Source organism: Heptranchias perlo, unplaced genomic scaffold, assembly GCF_035084215.1.
Source record: "Heptranchias perlo isolate sHepPer1 unplaced genomic scaffold, sHepPer1.hap1 HAP1_SCAFFOLD_74, whole genome shotgun sequence".
Lineage (NCBI taxonomy): Eukaryota > Metazoa > Chordata > Chondrichthyes > Hexanchiformes > Hexanchidae > Heptranchias > Heptranchias perlo.
Genome location: NW_027139772.1, coordinates 2,957,845 through 2,971,957, shown reverse-complemented (window position 1 = coordinate 2,971,957; position 14,113 = coordinate 2,957,845).

Sequence of the window (14,113 nt, the reverse complement as noted above, 5' to 3'; positions counted from 1 at the left end):
CCTCGCCCCTCCCGATCTCTGTCACCTCCTCCATGGTCTCCTCACCCCTCCCGATCTCTGTAACCTCCTCCATGGTCTCCTCACCCCTCCCTATCTCCGTAACCTCCTCCATGGTCTCCTCGCCGCTCCCTATCTCTGTAACCTCCTCCATGGTCTCCTCACCCCTCCCTATCTCTGTAACCTCCTCCATGGTCTCCTCACCCCTTCCTATCTCTGTAACCTCCTCCATGGACTCCTCACCCCTCCCTATCTCTGTAATCTCCTCCATGGTCTCCTCACCCCTCCCTATCTCTTTAACCTCCTCCATGGTCTGCTCACCCCTCCCTATCTCTGTAACCTCCTCCATGGTCTCCTCACCCCTCCCTATCTCTGTAACCTCCTCTATGGTCTCCTCGCCCCTCCCTATCTCTGTAACCTCCTCCATGGTCTCCTCGCCCCTCCCTATCTCCGTAACCTCCTCCATGGTCTCCTCACCCCTCCCTATCTCTGTAATCTCCTCCATGGTCTCCTCGCCCCTCCCTATCTCTGTCACCTCCTCCATGGTCTCCTCACCCCTCCCTATCTCTGTAACCTCCTCCATGGTCTCCTCACCCCTCCCTATCTCCGTAACCTCCTCCATGGTCTCCTCACCCCTCCCTATCTCTGTAACCTCCTCCATGGTCTCCTCGCCCCTCCCTATCTCTGTAATCTCCTCCATGGTCTCCTCACCCCTCCCTATCTCTGTAACCTCCTCCATGGTCTCCTCACCCCTCCCTATCTCTGTAACCTCCTCCATGGTCTCCTCGCCCCTCCCTATCTCTGTAATCTCCTCCATGGTCTCCTCACCCCTCCCTATCTCTGTAACCTCCTCCATGGTCTCCTCACCCCTCCCTATCTCTGTAACCTCCTCCATGGTCTCCTCGCCCCTCCCTATCTCCGTAACCTCCTCCATGGTCTCCTCACCCCTCCCTATCTCCGTAACCTCCTCCATGGTCTCCTCGCCCCTCCCTATCTCCGTAACCTCCTCCATGGTCTCCTCGCCCCTCCCGATCTCTGTAATCTCCTCCATGGTCTCCTCGCCCCTCCCTATCTCTGTAACCTCCTCCATGGTCTCCTCGCCCCTCCCTATCTCCGTAACCTCCTCCAGCCCTAAGACCCTCAGACCACTTGCGCATCCCCGATTTTCTTCCACCCACCATGATGGCCGTTCGTCAGCTACCTGGGCACTAAGTTTTGGAATTCCCTCCCTAAACCTCTCCTCTCTCTTTTCTCATCTAAGACACGCGTTCAAATCCATCTCTTTGACTGAGCTGATGGTGGGGAGCTGAGTCCGGGAGTTAAATAGGAGCAGTGTAACCCGTGTGGGTCCCAGTCTGGACCTGGGGGGAGGGAGCTGAGTCCGGGAGTTGAACAGGAGCAGTGTAACCCGTGTGGGTTCAGTCTGGACCTGGGGGTGTGGAGCTGAGTCCGGGAGTTGAACAGGAGCAGTGTAACCCGTGTGGGTTCAGTCTGGACCTGGGGGGAGGGAGCCGAGTCCGGGAGTTGAACAGGAGCAGTGTAACCCGTGTGGGCCCAGTCTGGACCTGGGGGATGGGGAGCTGAGTCCAGGAGTTAAACAGGAGCAGTGTATCCCGTGTGGGTCCCAGTCTGGACCTGGGGGTGGGGAGCTGAGTCCGGGAGTTAAACAGGAGCAGTGGAACCCGTGTGGGCCCCAGTCTGGTTCTGAATAAATTCGTTTCTGTTGCCCACACCATTTAATCTTGATTCTGTGAAACCACACGAAGCACAGAGTGAGAATTGGGAAGGTTTGAGTCATTGAACCGAGACCAATGAATGAACGGCCATTGGAAAACTCACATCTGGGAAAGAGCAGTCGGACCCAGAATCTAATTAATAACTGGAAACAGAGACTTAAATACCAACAACAGTAAAGTAACTAACCAGAGATTTCAGCATTAATAGGTGGTTCTTGTCACTCACCAGGAACACCAACAGCAGCCAGGAGAGGGTAGTAAATCTTTTGGATGTCGTAAAGTGCATACAATATCCGATAGGTGAGCGGGACATTCCCGTGCATCAGTTCACTTTCTGTGAGAATCGACAGTCCCTGGAAGTGCTGCAGACAATGTTCTCACAGTGGGAGGTAACAGCTTGTTCGGAGTGCTTATTTATCAGAGAGGGAAATTCTCCAGTGAGATTATTAGCAAACATAACAAGCCTCATTAATCACAGTCACTGAACAAACAGATTGAATTAACCCCTTTCACCCAAGCAATTTTAATGTTACAAAATATAGTCCAAAAGTTTGTGTCCAATATAAACTGAGAGGGCAGCTGTTAGTTCTCTGACAGGGGAACATTGAGATTTTCAAAGTGTTTATGCGGAGGTATTATTCAGATTGGCTCTAGATTCAGATATAAATGCCCAGCGATAGATTCAAATATTCGATCTGATGACACAAGTCTCCAGCTGTGTTCTGCTGCAGTTGGTCTGCACTTTAACCGGTTTAAATTCAATGGATTAGCGAGACCTTTTGACTAGTGCAGCGGAATTAATCAGCACATTAAGAATTTATGCAAAAAGATCTGATTGTGTCATTTGAAGCCCGTGTTCTTGAAATAACTGTGGAATGTCTGTTGGATTGGAGCTGTGAACAAAACAGTATCCAAGTGACTCATAATGAATTTAACAACACCAAGTTATAGTCCAGCAATTTTATTTTAAATTCACAAGCTTTCGGAGGCTTCCTCCTTCGTCAGGTAAATGACGAAGGAGGAAGCCTCCGAAAGCTTGTGAATTTAAAATAAAATTGCTGGACTATAACTTGGTGTTGTTAAATTGTTTACAATTGTCAACCCCAGTCCATCACCGGCATCTCCACATCATAATGAATTTAGGAACAGAACACGAGTCAGTCGCCCCAGGACTGAGTCAGTCCCCCCAGAATTGAGTCAGTCCCCCCAATACCCAAGAATTTACCCTGCACTCCCAGAACTGACTCTGTGCCCCCTCCCAGAACTGAGTCAGGTCCCCCAGACTGACTCTGTGCACCCCCCCCCCCCCAGATCAGACTCAGCCCCACCCTCGACTGATCACAAGGCCTCCATACCTTTGAATTTGCTCCCAATAGGAATTTTCTCCTCTCTCGGGTGGAACAGGACAAACTCTGACTCAGTGGTGAAATGTTGTGATGACGGGACTGAAGGTTTCTACACAGATTCCTCCCGTGGAATGATCTCCATGAACATTCACCTGAACAGGCTGAGGAGACTTTGGGCCAACAGAAAGATTCATACAATCGTACAGTACAGAAGGAGGCCATTCGGCCCATCGTGCCTGTGCCAGCTCTATGTAGGAACTATTCGATTCGGCCCACTCCCCGCTCTTTCCCCACAGCCCTTACAATTTATTTGCTTTTCAAGTATTTACCCCATTCCCTTTTGAAAGTTATTTATTAATCTGTTTCCACCGCCCTTTCAAGCAGTGAATTGCAGATCATAATAACTCCGCTGCGTTAAAAAATTCCACATCTCCCCTCTGGCTCTTTTTCCAATTACCTTAAATCTGTGTCCTCTGGTCACCAACCCTTCTGCCACTGGAAACAGTTTCTCCTTATTTACTCTTTCAAAACCCTTCATGATTTTGAACACCTCTATTAAATCTCCCCTTAACCTTCTCTGCTCTAAGGAGAACAATCCCAGCTTCTCCAGTCTCTCCACATAACTGACTTCCCTCATCCCTGGTACCATTCTAGGAAATCTCCTGTGCACCCTCTCTAAAGCCTTCACATCCTTCCTAATTTAAAGATTATTCGTAATGAGCCACCTCAGACAGTGTAGCACTCCCTGGGGTAAATGTCCTGTTTATCACCTGGACCTTAAACATTGTCCAGATGGAGTGCGGAGAGGAAAATAGGACTCGCTTATTACCCCCACCCCATTAATTTAAATAGAAGGGAAATCAGGCGGTTTCTGTTACTGGCTGACACAATCTTTGTGAAATCTTCCTCTCCGCCCTCCGCCCACACAATATTATTTTCTAGGCGATATAGAGGAATGATTTCCCCAATGCAATGTTCGGAACGAGGCAAACAACTTTATGGCCGATTATTAGGAGTAATTTTGACCGTTTCACTTTCCTCTGATAGAACAGAACATTGGATAAAAGTGCAAGTTGAAGGAGAATTATTCCAGAACTGTGGAAAATGTCCCAACCATTGACTGTGTGAAGCAGAAGTTGTGCTCTCTCTGATTGGGTTCATGCTGCATCCCTCGGATGGTGCCCAATCTTCGGTCCCCTCTCTTCACACAACTCGAATCTCTGGCTCCATGTTGTCATCTGTGAACGGCAGCGGCCTCACCCCGGGAAACTGGCCCCGCACCCCGGGAAACTGGCCCCCGCACACCGGGAAACTGGCCCCTCACCCCGGGAAACTGGCCCCTCACCCCGGGAAACTGCCCCCTCACCCCGGGAAACTGGCCCCTCTCCCCGGGGAACTGGCCCCTCACCCCGGGAAACTGCCCCCTCTCCCCGGGAAACTGCCCCCTCTCCCCGGGAAACTGGCCCCTCACTCCGGGAAACTGGCCCCTCACTCCGGGAAACTGCCCCCTCTCCCCGGGAAACTGGCCCCTCACTCCGGGAAACTGGCCCCTCACTCCGGGAAACTGCCCCCGCACTCCGGGAAACTGGCCCCTCACTCCGGGAAACTGCCCCCTCTCCCCGGGAAACTGGCCCCCGCACTCCGGGAAACTGGCCCCCCACCCCGGGAAACTGGCCCCCGCACCCCGGGAAACTGGCCCCTCACCCCGGGAAACTGGCCCCCGCACCACGGGAAACTGGCCCCCGCACCCCGGGAAACTGGCCCCCGCACCACGGGAAACTGGCCCCCCAGCCCGGGAAACTGGCCCCCGCACCCCGGGAAACTGGCCCCCGCACCACGGGAAACTGGCCCCCGCACCCCGGGAAACTGGCCCCCCAGCCCGGGAAACTGGCCCCCGCACCCCGGGAAACTGGCCCCCGCACCACGGGAAACTGGCCCCCCAGCCCGGGAAACTGGCCCCCGCACCCGGGGAAACTGGCCCCCGCACCCCGGGAAACTGGCCCCCGCACCCCGGGAAACTGGCCCCCGCACCCCGGGAAACTGGCCCCCCAGCCCGGGAAACTGGCCCCCGCACCCCGGGAAACTGGCCCCCGCACCACGGGAAACTGGCCCCCCAGCCCGGGAAACTGGCCCCCGCACCCGGGGAAACTGGCCCCCGCACCACGGGAAACTGGCCGCCGCACCCCGGGAAACTGGCCCCCCACCCCGGGAAACTGGCCCCTCACCCCTGGAAACTGGCCCCCGCACCACGGGAAACTGGCCCCCCACCCCGGGAAACTGGCCCCTCACCCCGGGAAACTGGCCCCCGCACCACGGGAAACTGGCCCCCGCACCCCGGGAAACTGGCCCCCGCACCACGGGAAACTGGCCCCCCAGCCCGGGAAACTGGCCCCCGCACCCCGGGAAACTGGCCCCCGCACCACGGGAAACTGGCCGCCGCACCCCGGGAAACTGGCCCCCCACCCCGGGAAACTGGCCCCTCACCCCTGGAAACTGGCCCCGCACCACGGGAAACTGGCCCCCCAGCCCGGGAAACTGGCCCCTCACCCCGGGAAACTGGCCCCCGCACCACGGGAAACTGGCCCCCGCACCCCGGGAAACTGGCCCCTCACCCCGGGAAACTTGCCCCCGCACCACGGGAAACTGGCCCCTCACCCCGGGAAACTGGCCCCTCACCCCGGGAAACTGGCCCCCCACCCCGGGAAACTGGCCCCCCACCCCGCGAAACTGGCCCCTCTCCCCGGGGAACTGGCCCCTCACCCCGGGAAACTGGCCCCCGCACCACGGGAAACTGGCCCCCCACCCCGGGAAACTGGCCCCTCACCCCGGGAAACTGGCCCCTCACCCCGGGAAACTGGCCCCTCACCCCGGGAAACAGGCCCCCGCACCCCGGGAAACCGGCCCCTCTCCCCGGGAAACTGGCCCCTCACCCCGGGAAACTGGCCCCTCACCCCGGGAAACTGGCCCCTCACCCCGGGAAACTGGCCCCTCACCCCGGGAAACTGGCCCCCGCACCAGGGGAAACTGGCCCCCGCACCACGGGAAACTGGCCCCCCACCCCGCGAAACTGGCCCCTCTCCCCGGGGAACTGGCCCCTCACCCCGGGAAACTGGCCCCCGCACCACGGGAAACTGGCCCCCCACCCCGGGAAACTGGCCCCTCACCCCGGGAAACTGGCCCCTCACCCCGGGAAACTGGCCCCCGCACCCCGGGAAACTGGCCCCTCTCCCCGGGAAACTGGCCCCTCACCCCGGGGAACTGGCCCCTCACCCCGGGAAACTGGCCCCTCACCCCGGGAAACTGGCCCCTCACCCCGGGAAACTGGCCCCCGCACCACGGGAAACTGGCCCCCGCACCACGGGAAACTGGCCCCCCACCCCGGGAAACTGGCCCCCCACCCCGGGAAACTGGCCCCTCACCCCGGGAAACTGGCCCCTCACCCCGGGAAACTGGCCCCTCACCCCGGGAAACTGGCCCCCGCACCCCGGGAAACTGGCCCCTCACCCCGGGAAACTGGCCCCTCACCCCGGGAAACTGGCCCCCGCACTCCGGGAAACTGGCCCCTCACTCCGGGAAACTGCCCCCTCTCCCCGGGAAACTGGCCCCCGCACTCCGGGAAACTGGCCCCTCACCCCGGGAAACTGGCCCCCGCACCCCGGGAAACTGGCCCCTCACCCCGGGAAACTGGCCCCTCACCCCGGGAAACTGGCCCCTCACCCTGGGAAACTGGCCCCTCACCCCGGGAAACTGGCCCCTCACCCCGGGAAACTGGCCCCTCACCCTGGGAAACTGCCCCCTCTCCCTGGGAAACTGCCTTCTCACCCCAGGATCCCGAGTCGGCTCGCAGGCTAATCTAGACTAGGGTAACCCCTGGACTTGTATCCCGGGTGATAGAGAGACTCCCACCTCATCAGTGTATGGGGATTGCTGTGGTGAATTTGGCAGGCTGGGCGGAAAGGCTAACTTCTCCGGCCAAGAAGGTTCGGTCTGGAGACTTTGTCAAAAGCTCAGGTCTTTGGTGTGGTATCAACAGATACTGCAGCCCCTCCCCATCTCCAGAGTTCGCGACCAGCCGCACTCATCATGGAGAATGGACAAGTCACCAGCCAAGGAGAAGCAACTTTGGATTCTGTTCGGAAACAAGTCCAGACCGAACTCAGGGTTGTGTGTGAGACCTGGTGGAGGAAGAACAGAATTGAATTGAATTGAACCCCGGGTCACAGTGACCATCAAGGCCAGTAATCCCGGGTCACAGTGACCATCAAGGTGGTCCAATGTGACCAGAATGACATGATGGACCTCAATAATTCGCCGAACGCAGCACATGGCCCACAGTCGAGTGGCTCCGCTCCTGTTATGAGCACTGATAAACGCACTGCTCTCACAAAAGAAAATCAGACACTGATCAGATGGGCTGGCCATTTCCAAACCGTTCTAAATAAGAAATCAGCTTTCAATAACGAGATTAACTGCCTCAGAGCTTCACTGAAATCCTTGCTAAAGAACCAACTATATCAATCACTGCACTGACCATCCGGTTGCTCTCCAATGGGATGGTTCTCATTCTATCCCAGCTGAGATAGACAAAGCCAATGGTGACGACTTAAGTCAAACACCCCAACAAACTATTTCAACCCACGTGGAGCTCAGAAAAGATCCCACAGGTGTTGAAAGATGCTTCAATTGTCAACATCTACAAGGGAAGGGAAATGGTTTTATCTGTGATATTCAGCGGGGAATCTCTTCACTGCTCTCCGCTGAAAAGATCCTTAAAAGACTGATGCCCAATCTCTTTATTCAACACATTGCTGAAGAAATCCGAGCAGAGAGTCAATGTGGGCTGAGAAAGGAAAGAGGCTCCAGTGATATGATCATCACAGACAGTCAATGTGGGGCTGAGAACATCAAGGCCAGTAATCCCGGGTCACAGTGACGATCCAGGCCAGTAATCCCGGGTCACAGACAGTGACCATCAAGACCAGTAATCCCGGGTCACAGTGACCATCATGCCATTAATCCCGGATCACAGTGACCATCAAGTCCAGTAATCCCAGTTCACAGTGACCATCAAGTCCAGTAATCCCGGGACACAGTGACCATCAAGACCAGTAATCCCGGGACACAGTGACCATCAAGGCCAGCAATCCCGGGTCACAGTGACCATCAAGGCCAGTAATCCCGGGTCACAGTGACCATCAAGGCCAGTAATCCCGGGTCACAGTGACCATCAAGACCAGTAATCCCGGGTCACAGTGACGATCCAGGCCAGCAATCCCGGGTCACAGTGACCATCAAGGCCAGTAATCCCGGGTCACAGTGACCATCAAGACCAGTAATCCCGGGTCACAGTGACGATCCAGGCCAGTAATCCCGGGTCACAGTGACCATCAAGACCAGTAATCCCGGGTCACAGTGACCATCAAGACCAGTAATCCCGGGTCACAGTGACCATAAAGGCCAGTAATCCCGGGACACAGTGACCATCAAGGCCAGTAATCCCGGGTCACAGTGACCATCAAGACCAGTAATCCCGGGTCACAGTGACGATCCAGGCCAGTAATCCCGGGTCACAGTGACCATCAAGGCCAGTAATCCCGGTTCACAGTGACCATCAAGTCCAGTAATCCCGGGTCACAGTGACCATCACGGCCAGTAATCCCGGGTCACAGACAGTGACCATAAAGGCCAGTAATCCCGGGTCACAGTGACCATCAATACCAGTAATCCCGGGTCACAGTGACCATCCAGGCCAGTAATCCCGGGTCACAGTGACCATCAATTCCAGTAATCCCGGGACACAGTGACCATCAAGACCAGTAATCCCGGGTCACAGTGACCATCAAGGCCAGTAATCCCGGGTCACAGTGACCATCAAGACCAGTAATCCCGGGTCACAGTGACCATCAAGACCAGTAATCCCGGGTCACAGTGACCATCAATTCCAGTAATCCCGGGTCACAGTGACCATCAAGACCAGTAATCCCGGGTCACAGTGACCATCAAGACCAGTAATCCCGGGTCACAGTGACCATCACGGCCAGTAATCCCGGGTCACAGACAGTGACCATAAAGGCCAGTAATCCAGGGTCACAGTGACCATCAAGACCAGTAATCCCGGGTCACAGTGACCATCAAGGCCAGTAATCCCGGGTCACAGTGACGATCAAGACAAGTAATCCCGGGACACTGAGACCATCAATTCCTGTAATCCCGGGTCACAGTGACCATCAAGACCAGTAATCCCGGGTCACAGTGACCATCAAGACCAGTAATCCCGGGTCACAGTGACCATCACGGCCAGTAATCCCGGGTCACAGACAGTGACCATCAAGGCCAGTAATCCCGGGTCACAGTGAATATCAAGGCCAGTAATCCCGGGTCATAGTGACTATCAAGGCCAGTAATCCCGGGTCACAGTGAATATCAAGGCCAGTAATCCCGGGTCATAGTGACTATCAAGGCCAGTAATCCCGGGTCACAGTGAATATCAAGGCCAGTAATCCCGGGTCACAGTGAACATCAAGGCCAGTAATCCCGGGTCACAGTGACCATCAAGGCCAGTAATCCCGGGTCACAGTGAATATCAAGGCCAGTAATCCCGGGTCACAGTGACCATCGAGGCCAGTAATCCCGGGTCACAGTGACCATCAAGGCCAGTAATCCCGGGTCACAGTGAATATCAAGGCCAGTAATCCCGGGTCACAGTGACTATCAAGGCCAGTAATCCCGGGTCACAGTGAATATCAAGGCCAGTAATCCCGGGTCACAGTGAACATCAAGGCCAGTAATCCCGGGTCACAGTGACCATCAATTCCAGTAATCCCGGGTCACAGTGAACATCAAGGCCAGTAATCCCGGGTCACAGTGACCATCAAGGCCAGTAATCCCGTGTCACAGTGACCATCAAGGCCAGTAATCCCGGGTCACAGTGACGATCAAGGCCAGTAATCCCGGGTCACAGTGACCATCAAGGCCAGTAATCCCGAGTCACAGTGAACATCAAGGCCAGTAATCCCGGGTCACAGTGACCATCAATTCCAGTAATCCCGGGTCACAGTGAACATTAAGGCCAGTAATCCCGGGTCACAGTGACCATCAAGGCCAGTAATCCCGGGTCACAGTGACCATCAAGGCCAGTAATCCCGGGTCACAGTGACCACCCACTGGAGCATTATCTTTGCGATATTTGCTTTGGGGTCACGCCCTGGGGGTGCGGACGTGCCGAGTTTGTCAGGTAATCAGAGACAGGGACATCCTGGATGGCAGAGGAGTGGGCTGGATGTCGCCAAATACTCCAGCTGAACAGATATCCTGGCCCTACGTCCGGCACGCAGCCAAAAGCCCCCCAGCAATAAACATTGGACTCGGCCCTGACTCCACTGGGTGTGTGGAGGAGGCTCGACCGGCTGGAGTGATCCCGTCCGATCTGAGCCCCGTCCGGATGGAATTGCTCATCAGCACCAGGCCCCAGAACCTCCCTCATGTGGCTGTGCCTCACAACTTGAGCCGTCTCTCGGGAATCCCCTCGGTACCATTTCACTGTATGCGGAGGGGTTTCCTGTACGGGCTGATCCTGCACACTCTCCACTTCCTTGACCTTCCTCCCGCCCAGTCACCACCTGGTGTGAGGTTATGCACTTTGGCAGGAAAAATCAGAGAGCAAGTTATTATCTTAATGGCGAGAAACTGGAAAGTACTGCAGTACAAAGGGATCTGGGGGTCCTAGTGCAAGAAAATCAAAAAGTTAGTTTGCAGGTGCAGCAGGTGATCAAGAAGGTCAACGGAGTGTTGGCTTTTATTGCTCGGGGGATAGAATATAAAAACAAGGAGGTATTGCTGCAGTTATATAAGGTATTGGTGAGACCGCACCTGGAATACTGCATACAGTTTTGGTGTCCAAACTTAAGAAAAGACATACTTGCTCTCGAGGCAGTACAAAGAAGGTTCACTCGGTTAATCCCGGGGATGAGGGGGTGGACATATGAGGAGAGGTTGAGTAGATTGGGACTCTACTCATTGGAGTTCAGAAGAATGAGAGGCGATCTTATTGAAACATATAAGATTGTGAAGGGTCTTGATCGGGTGGATGCGGTAAGGATGTTCCCAACGATGGGTGAAACTAAAACTCGGGGGCATAATCTTAGAATAAGGGGCTGCTCTTTCAAAACTGAGATGAGGAGAAACTTCTTCACTCAGATGGTAGTAGGTCTGTGGAATTTGCTGCCCCAGGAAGCTGTGGAAGCGACATCATTAAATAAATTTAAAACAGAAATAGACAGTTTCCTAGAAGTAAAGGGAATTGGGGGTTACGGGGAGCGGGCAGGAAATTGGACATGAATTTAGATTTGAGGTTAGGGTCAGATCAGCCTGATCTTATTGAATGGCGGAGCAGGCTCAAGGGGCCGATTGGCTTACTCCTGCTCCTATTTCTTATGTTCTTATGTTCTCCACATCCGGCGGAGATGGAGGTCCCCAATGGAGGGCTCTCTATGTGGGAGTCCTCCCCTGCATCACTGGGGATCTGGGCTGGATGGTTTTGCACGGAGCAGTCCCCACATCAGGCTCTTGAGCCATTCCACGGACTCGCAGGTCACCTATAATTTCTGTGGCCTGGAGGAGTCCTGTTCTCACGTGTACACTGAGTGTGAGAGGTTTGCAGTCCCTGTTTCACCATTTGAAGGGGCTGCTCCTCAATTTCTGGTTGCACTCCAGTCCCCCATTCCTGATCTTTGACCACCCGGTGAGGAGGGAGGGGGCGGGTAAGTCGGAGGACATCCTCGTGGGTCTGTCCCTGGGCCTGGCCAAGGTGACCATCTACAGGTCCAGGCTAGACACGGCAGGTGGGGGCGGTCACTCCGACTGTCTGCCTATCTCCCGCAGCAATCTCCACACCCAGCTGGCCCTGCAGAAGGAGCACACGGTGTCTGCCGGTACTCTTGAGGCTTTCAGCGAGCGATGGTTACCCCAGGGACTGGACTGCATCCTCGACAAGGAAAATAAAATGATGACTTAATTTGGTTCACAAAAGAGGGGGACGATACAGATGTTGTAGTTAAGGAGGAGGAGTGTGAATTATTGGATGGGACAAACATAGTGAAAGAGGAAATATTAAAGGGATTAGCATGTTTGAAAGTAGATAAACTGCCAGGCCCGGATGAAATGATTCCCAGGCTGTTAAGAGAAGCAAGGGAGGAAATAGCGGAGGCTCTGACCATCATTTTCCAATCTTATCTCGCTACAGGCGTGGTGTCAGAGGATTGGAGGACTGCTAATGTTGTACAGTTATTTTAAAAGGGAGGAAAGGATACACCGAGTAATTATAGGCCAGTCAGCCTAACCTTGGTAGTGGGCAAATTATTGGAAACAATTCGGAAGTCCAGCATTAATCGTCATTCAGAAAGGAACGGGTTAATCAAGGACAGTCAGCCCGGATTTTTAAAGGAAGGTTGTGTCTGACTAACTTGATTGAATTTTTTGAGGAGGTAACAAGGAGTGTCGATGAGGGTAACGCGTTTGATGTAGTCTACATGGATTTTAGCAAGGCTTTTGATAAGGTCCCACATGGCATACTGGTCAGAAAAGTAAAAGCCCATGGGATCCAAGGAAAAGAGGCAAGTTGGATCCCAAATTGGCTCAGTGGCAGGAAGCAAAGGGTAATGATCGGCGGGTGTTTTTGTAAATGGAAGGCTGTTTCAATTGGGATTCAATAGGGTTCAGTACTGGGTCCCTTGCTTTTTGTGATATTTATTAATGAGGGGGGGGAGGGTGGCAGTATTGATTAAGGAGAATATTGCAGTACTGGAGAGGGAGGATGTCCTGGAGGGGTCAAGGACAGAATCTATTTGGTTAAAGTTAAGAAATAAAAGAGGTGCCATTACACCAATTAGTGGGAAGGATATAGAGGAGCAAATTTGCAGGGAAATTACAGAGAAGTGAAAAAGCCATCGAGTAGTGATAATGGGGGACTTCAACTATCCTAATGTAGACTGGGATAGTAATAGTGTGAAGGGCAGAGAGGGGGAGGAATTTTTGAAATGTGGGTTCATGATAACTTTCTTAACCAGTACATTTCCAGCCCAATGAGGAAGGAGGCATTCCTAAACTTGGTTTTCGGGAATGAGGTGGGCCAAGTGGAGCAAGTGTCAGTGGGGGAGCATTTAGGGAGCAGCAATCATAATATCATAAGATTTAGAATAGCTATGGAAAAGGACAAGGACCACTCTAAAGTAAAAATACTCAATTAGAGGAGGGCCGATTTCAGTGGGATGAGAACAGATCTGACCCGGGTAAATTGGAATCAAAGATTGGCAGGCAAAACTGTAATTGAACAGTGGGCGGCCTTTAAAGAGGAGATGGTTCGGGTACAGTCCAGGTACATTCCCACGAGGGGGAAAGGTAGGGCAACTAAAGCCAGAGCTCCCTGGATGACAACAGCGATAGAGAGTAAGAAGAAACAGAAAAAAGGGGCGCATGATAGATGTCAAGTTGATAACACAAGTGAGAACCAGGCTGAATATAGAAAGTTCAGAGGAGAAGTGAAAAAGGAAATAAGAGGGACAAAGAGAGAGTATGAGAATAGACTGGTGGCCAACATGAAAGGGAATCCAAAGTCTTCTACAGGCATGTAAACAGTAAACGGGTAGTAAGAGGTGGAGTGGGGCTGATTAGGGACTATAAAGGAGATCTACTCATGGAGACAGAGGGGATGGCCGAGGTACTTAATGAGTACTTTGCATCTGTCTTTACCAAGGAAGAAGATGCTGCCAGAGACTCAGTAAAGGAAGATATAGTTGTGATACTGGATGAACTAAAAATTGATAAAGAAAAAGGAACTTGAAAGGCTGGCTGTCCTTAAAGTAGACAAGTCACCTGGTCCGGATGGGATGCATCCTAGGTTGCTGAGGGAAGTAAGGGTGGAAATTGCGGAGGTACTGGCCATAATCTTCCAAATATCCCTAGATACAGGGGTGGTGCCAGAGGACTGGAGAATTGCAAATGTTACACCCTTGTTCAAAAAAGGGTGTACGGATAAAC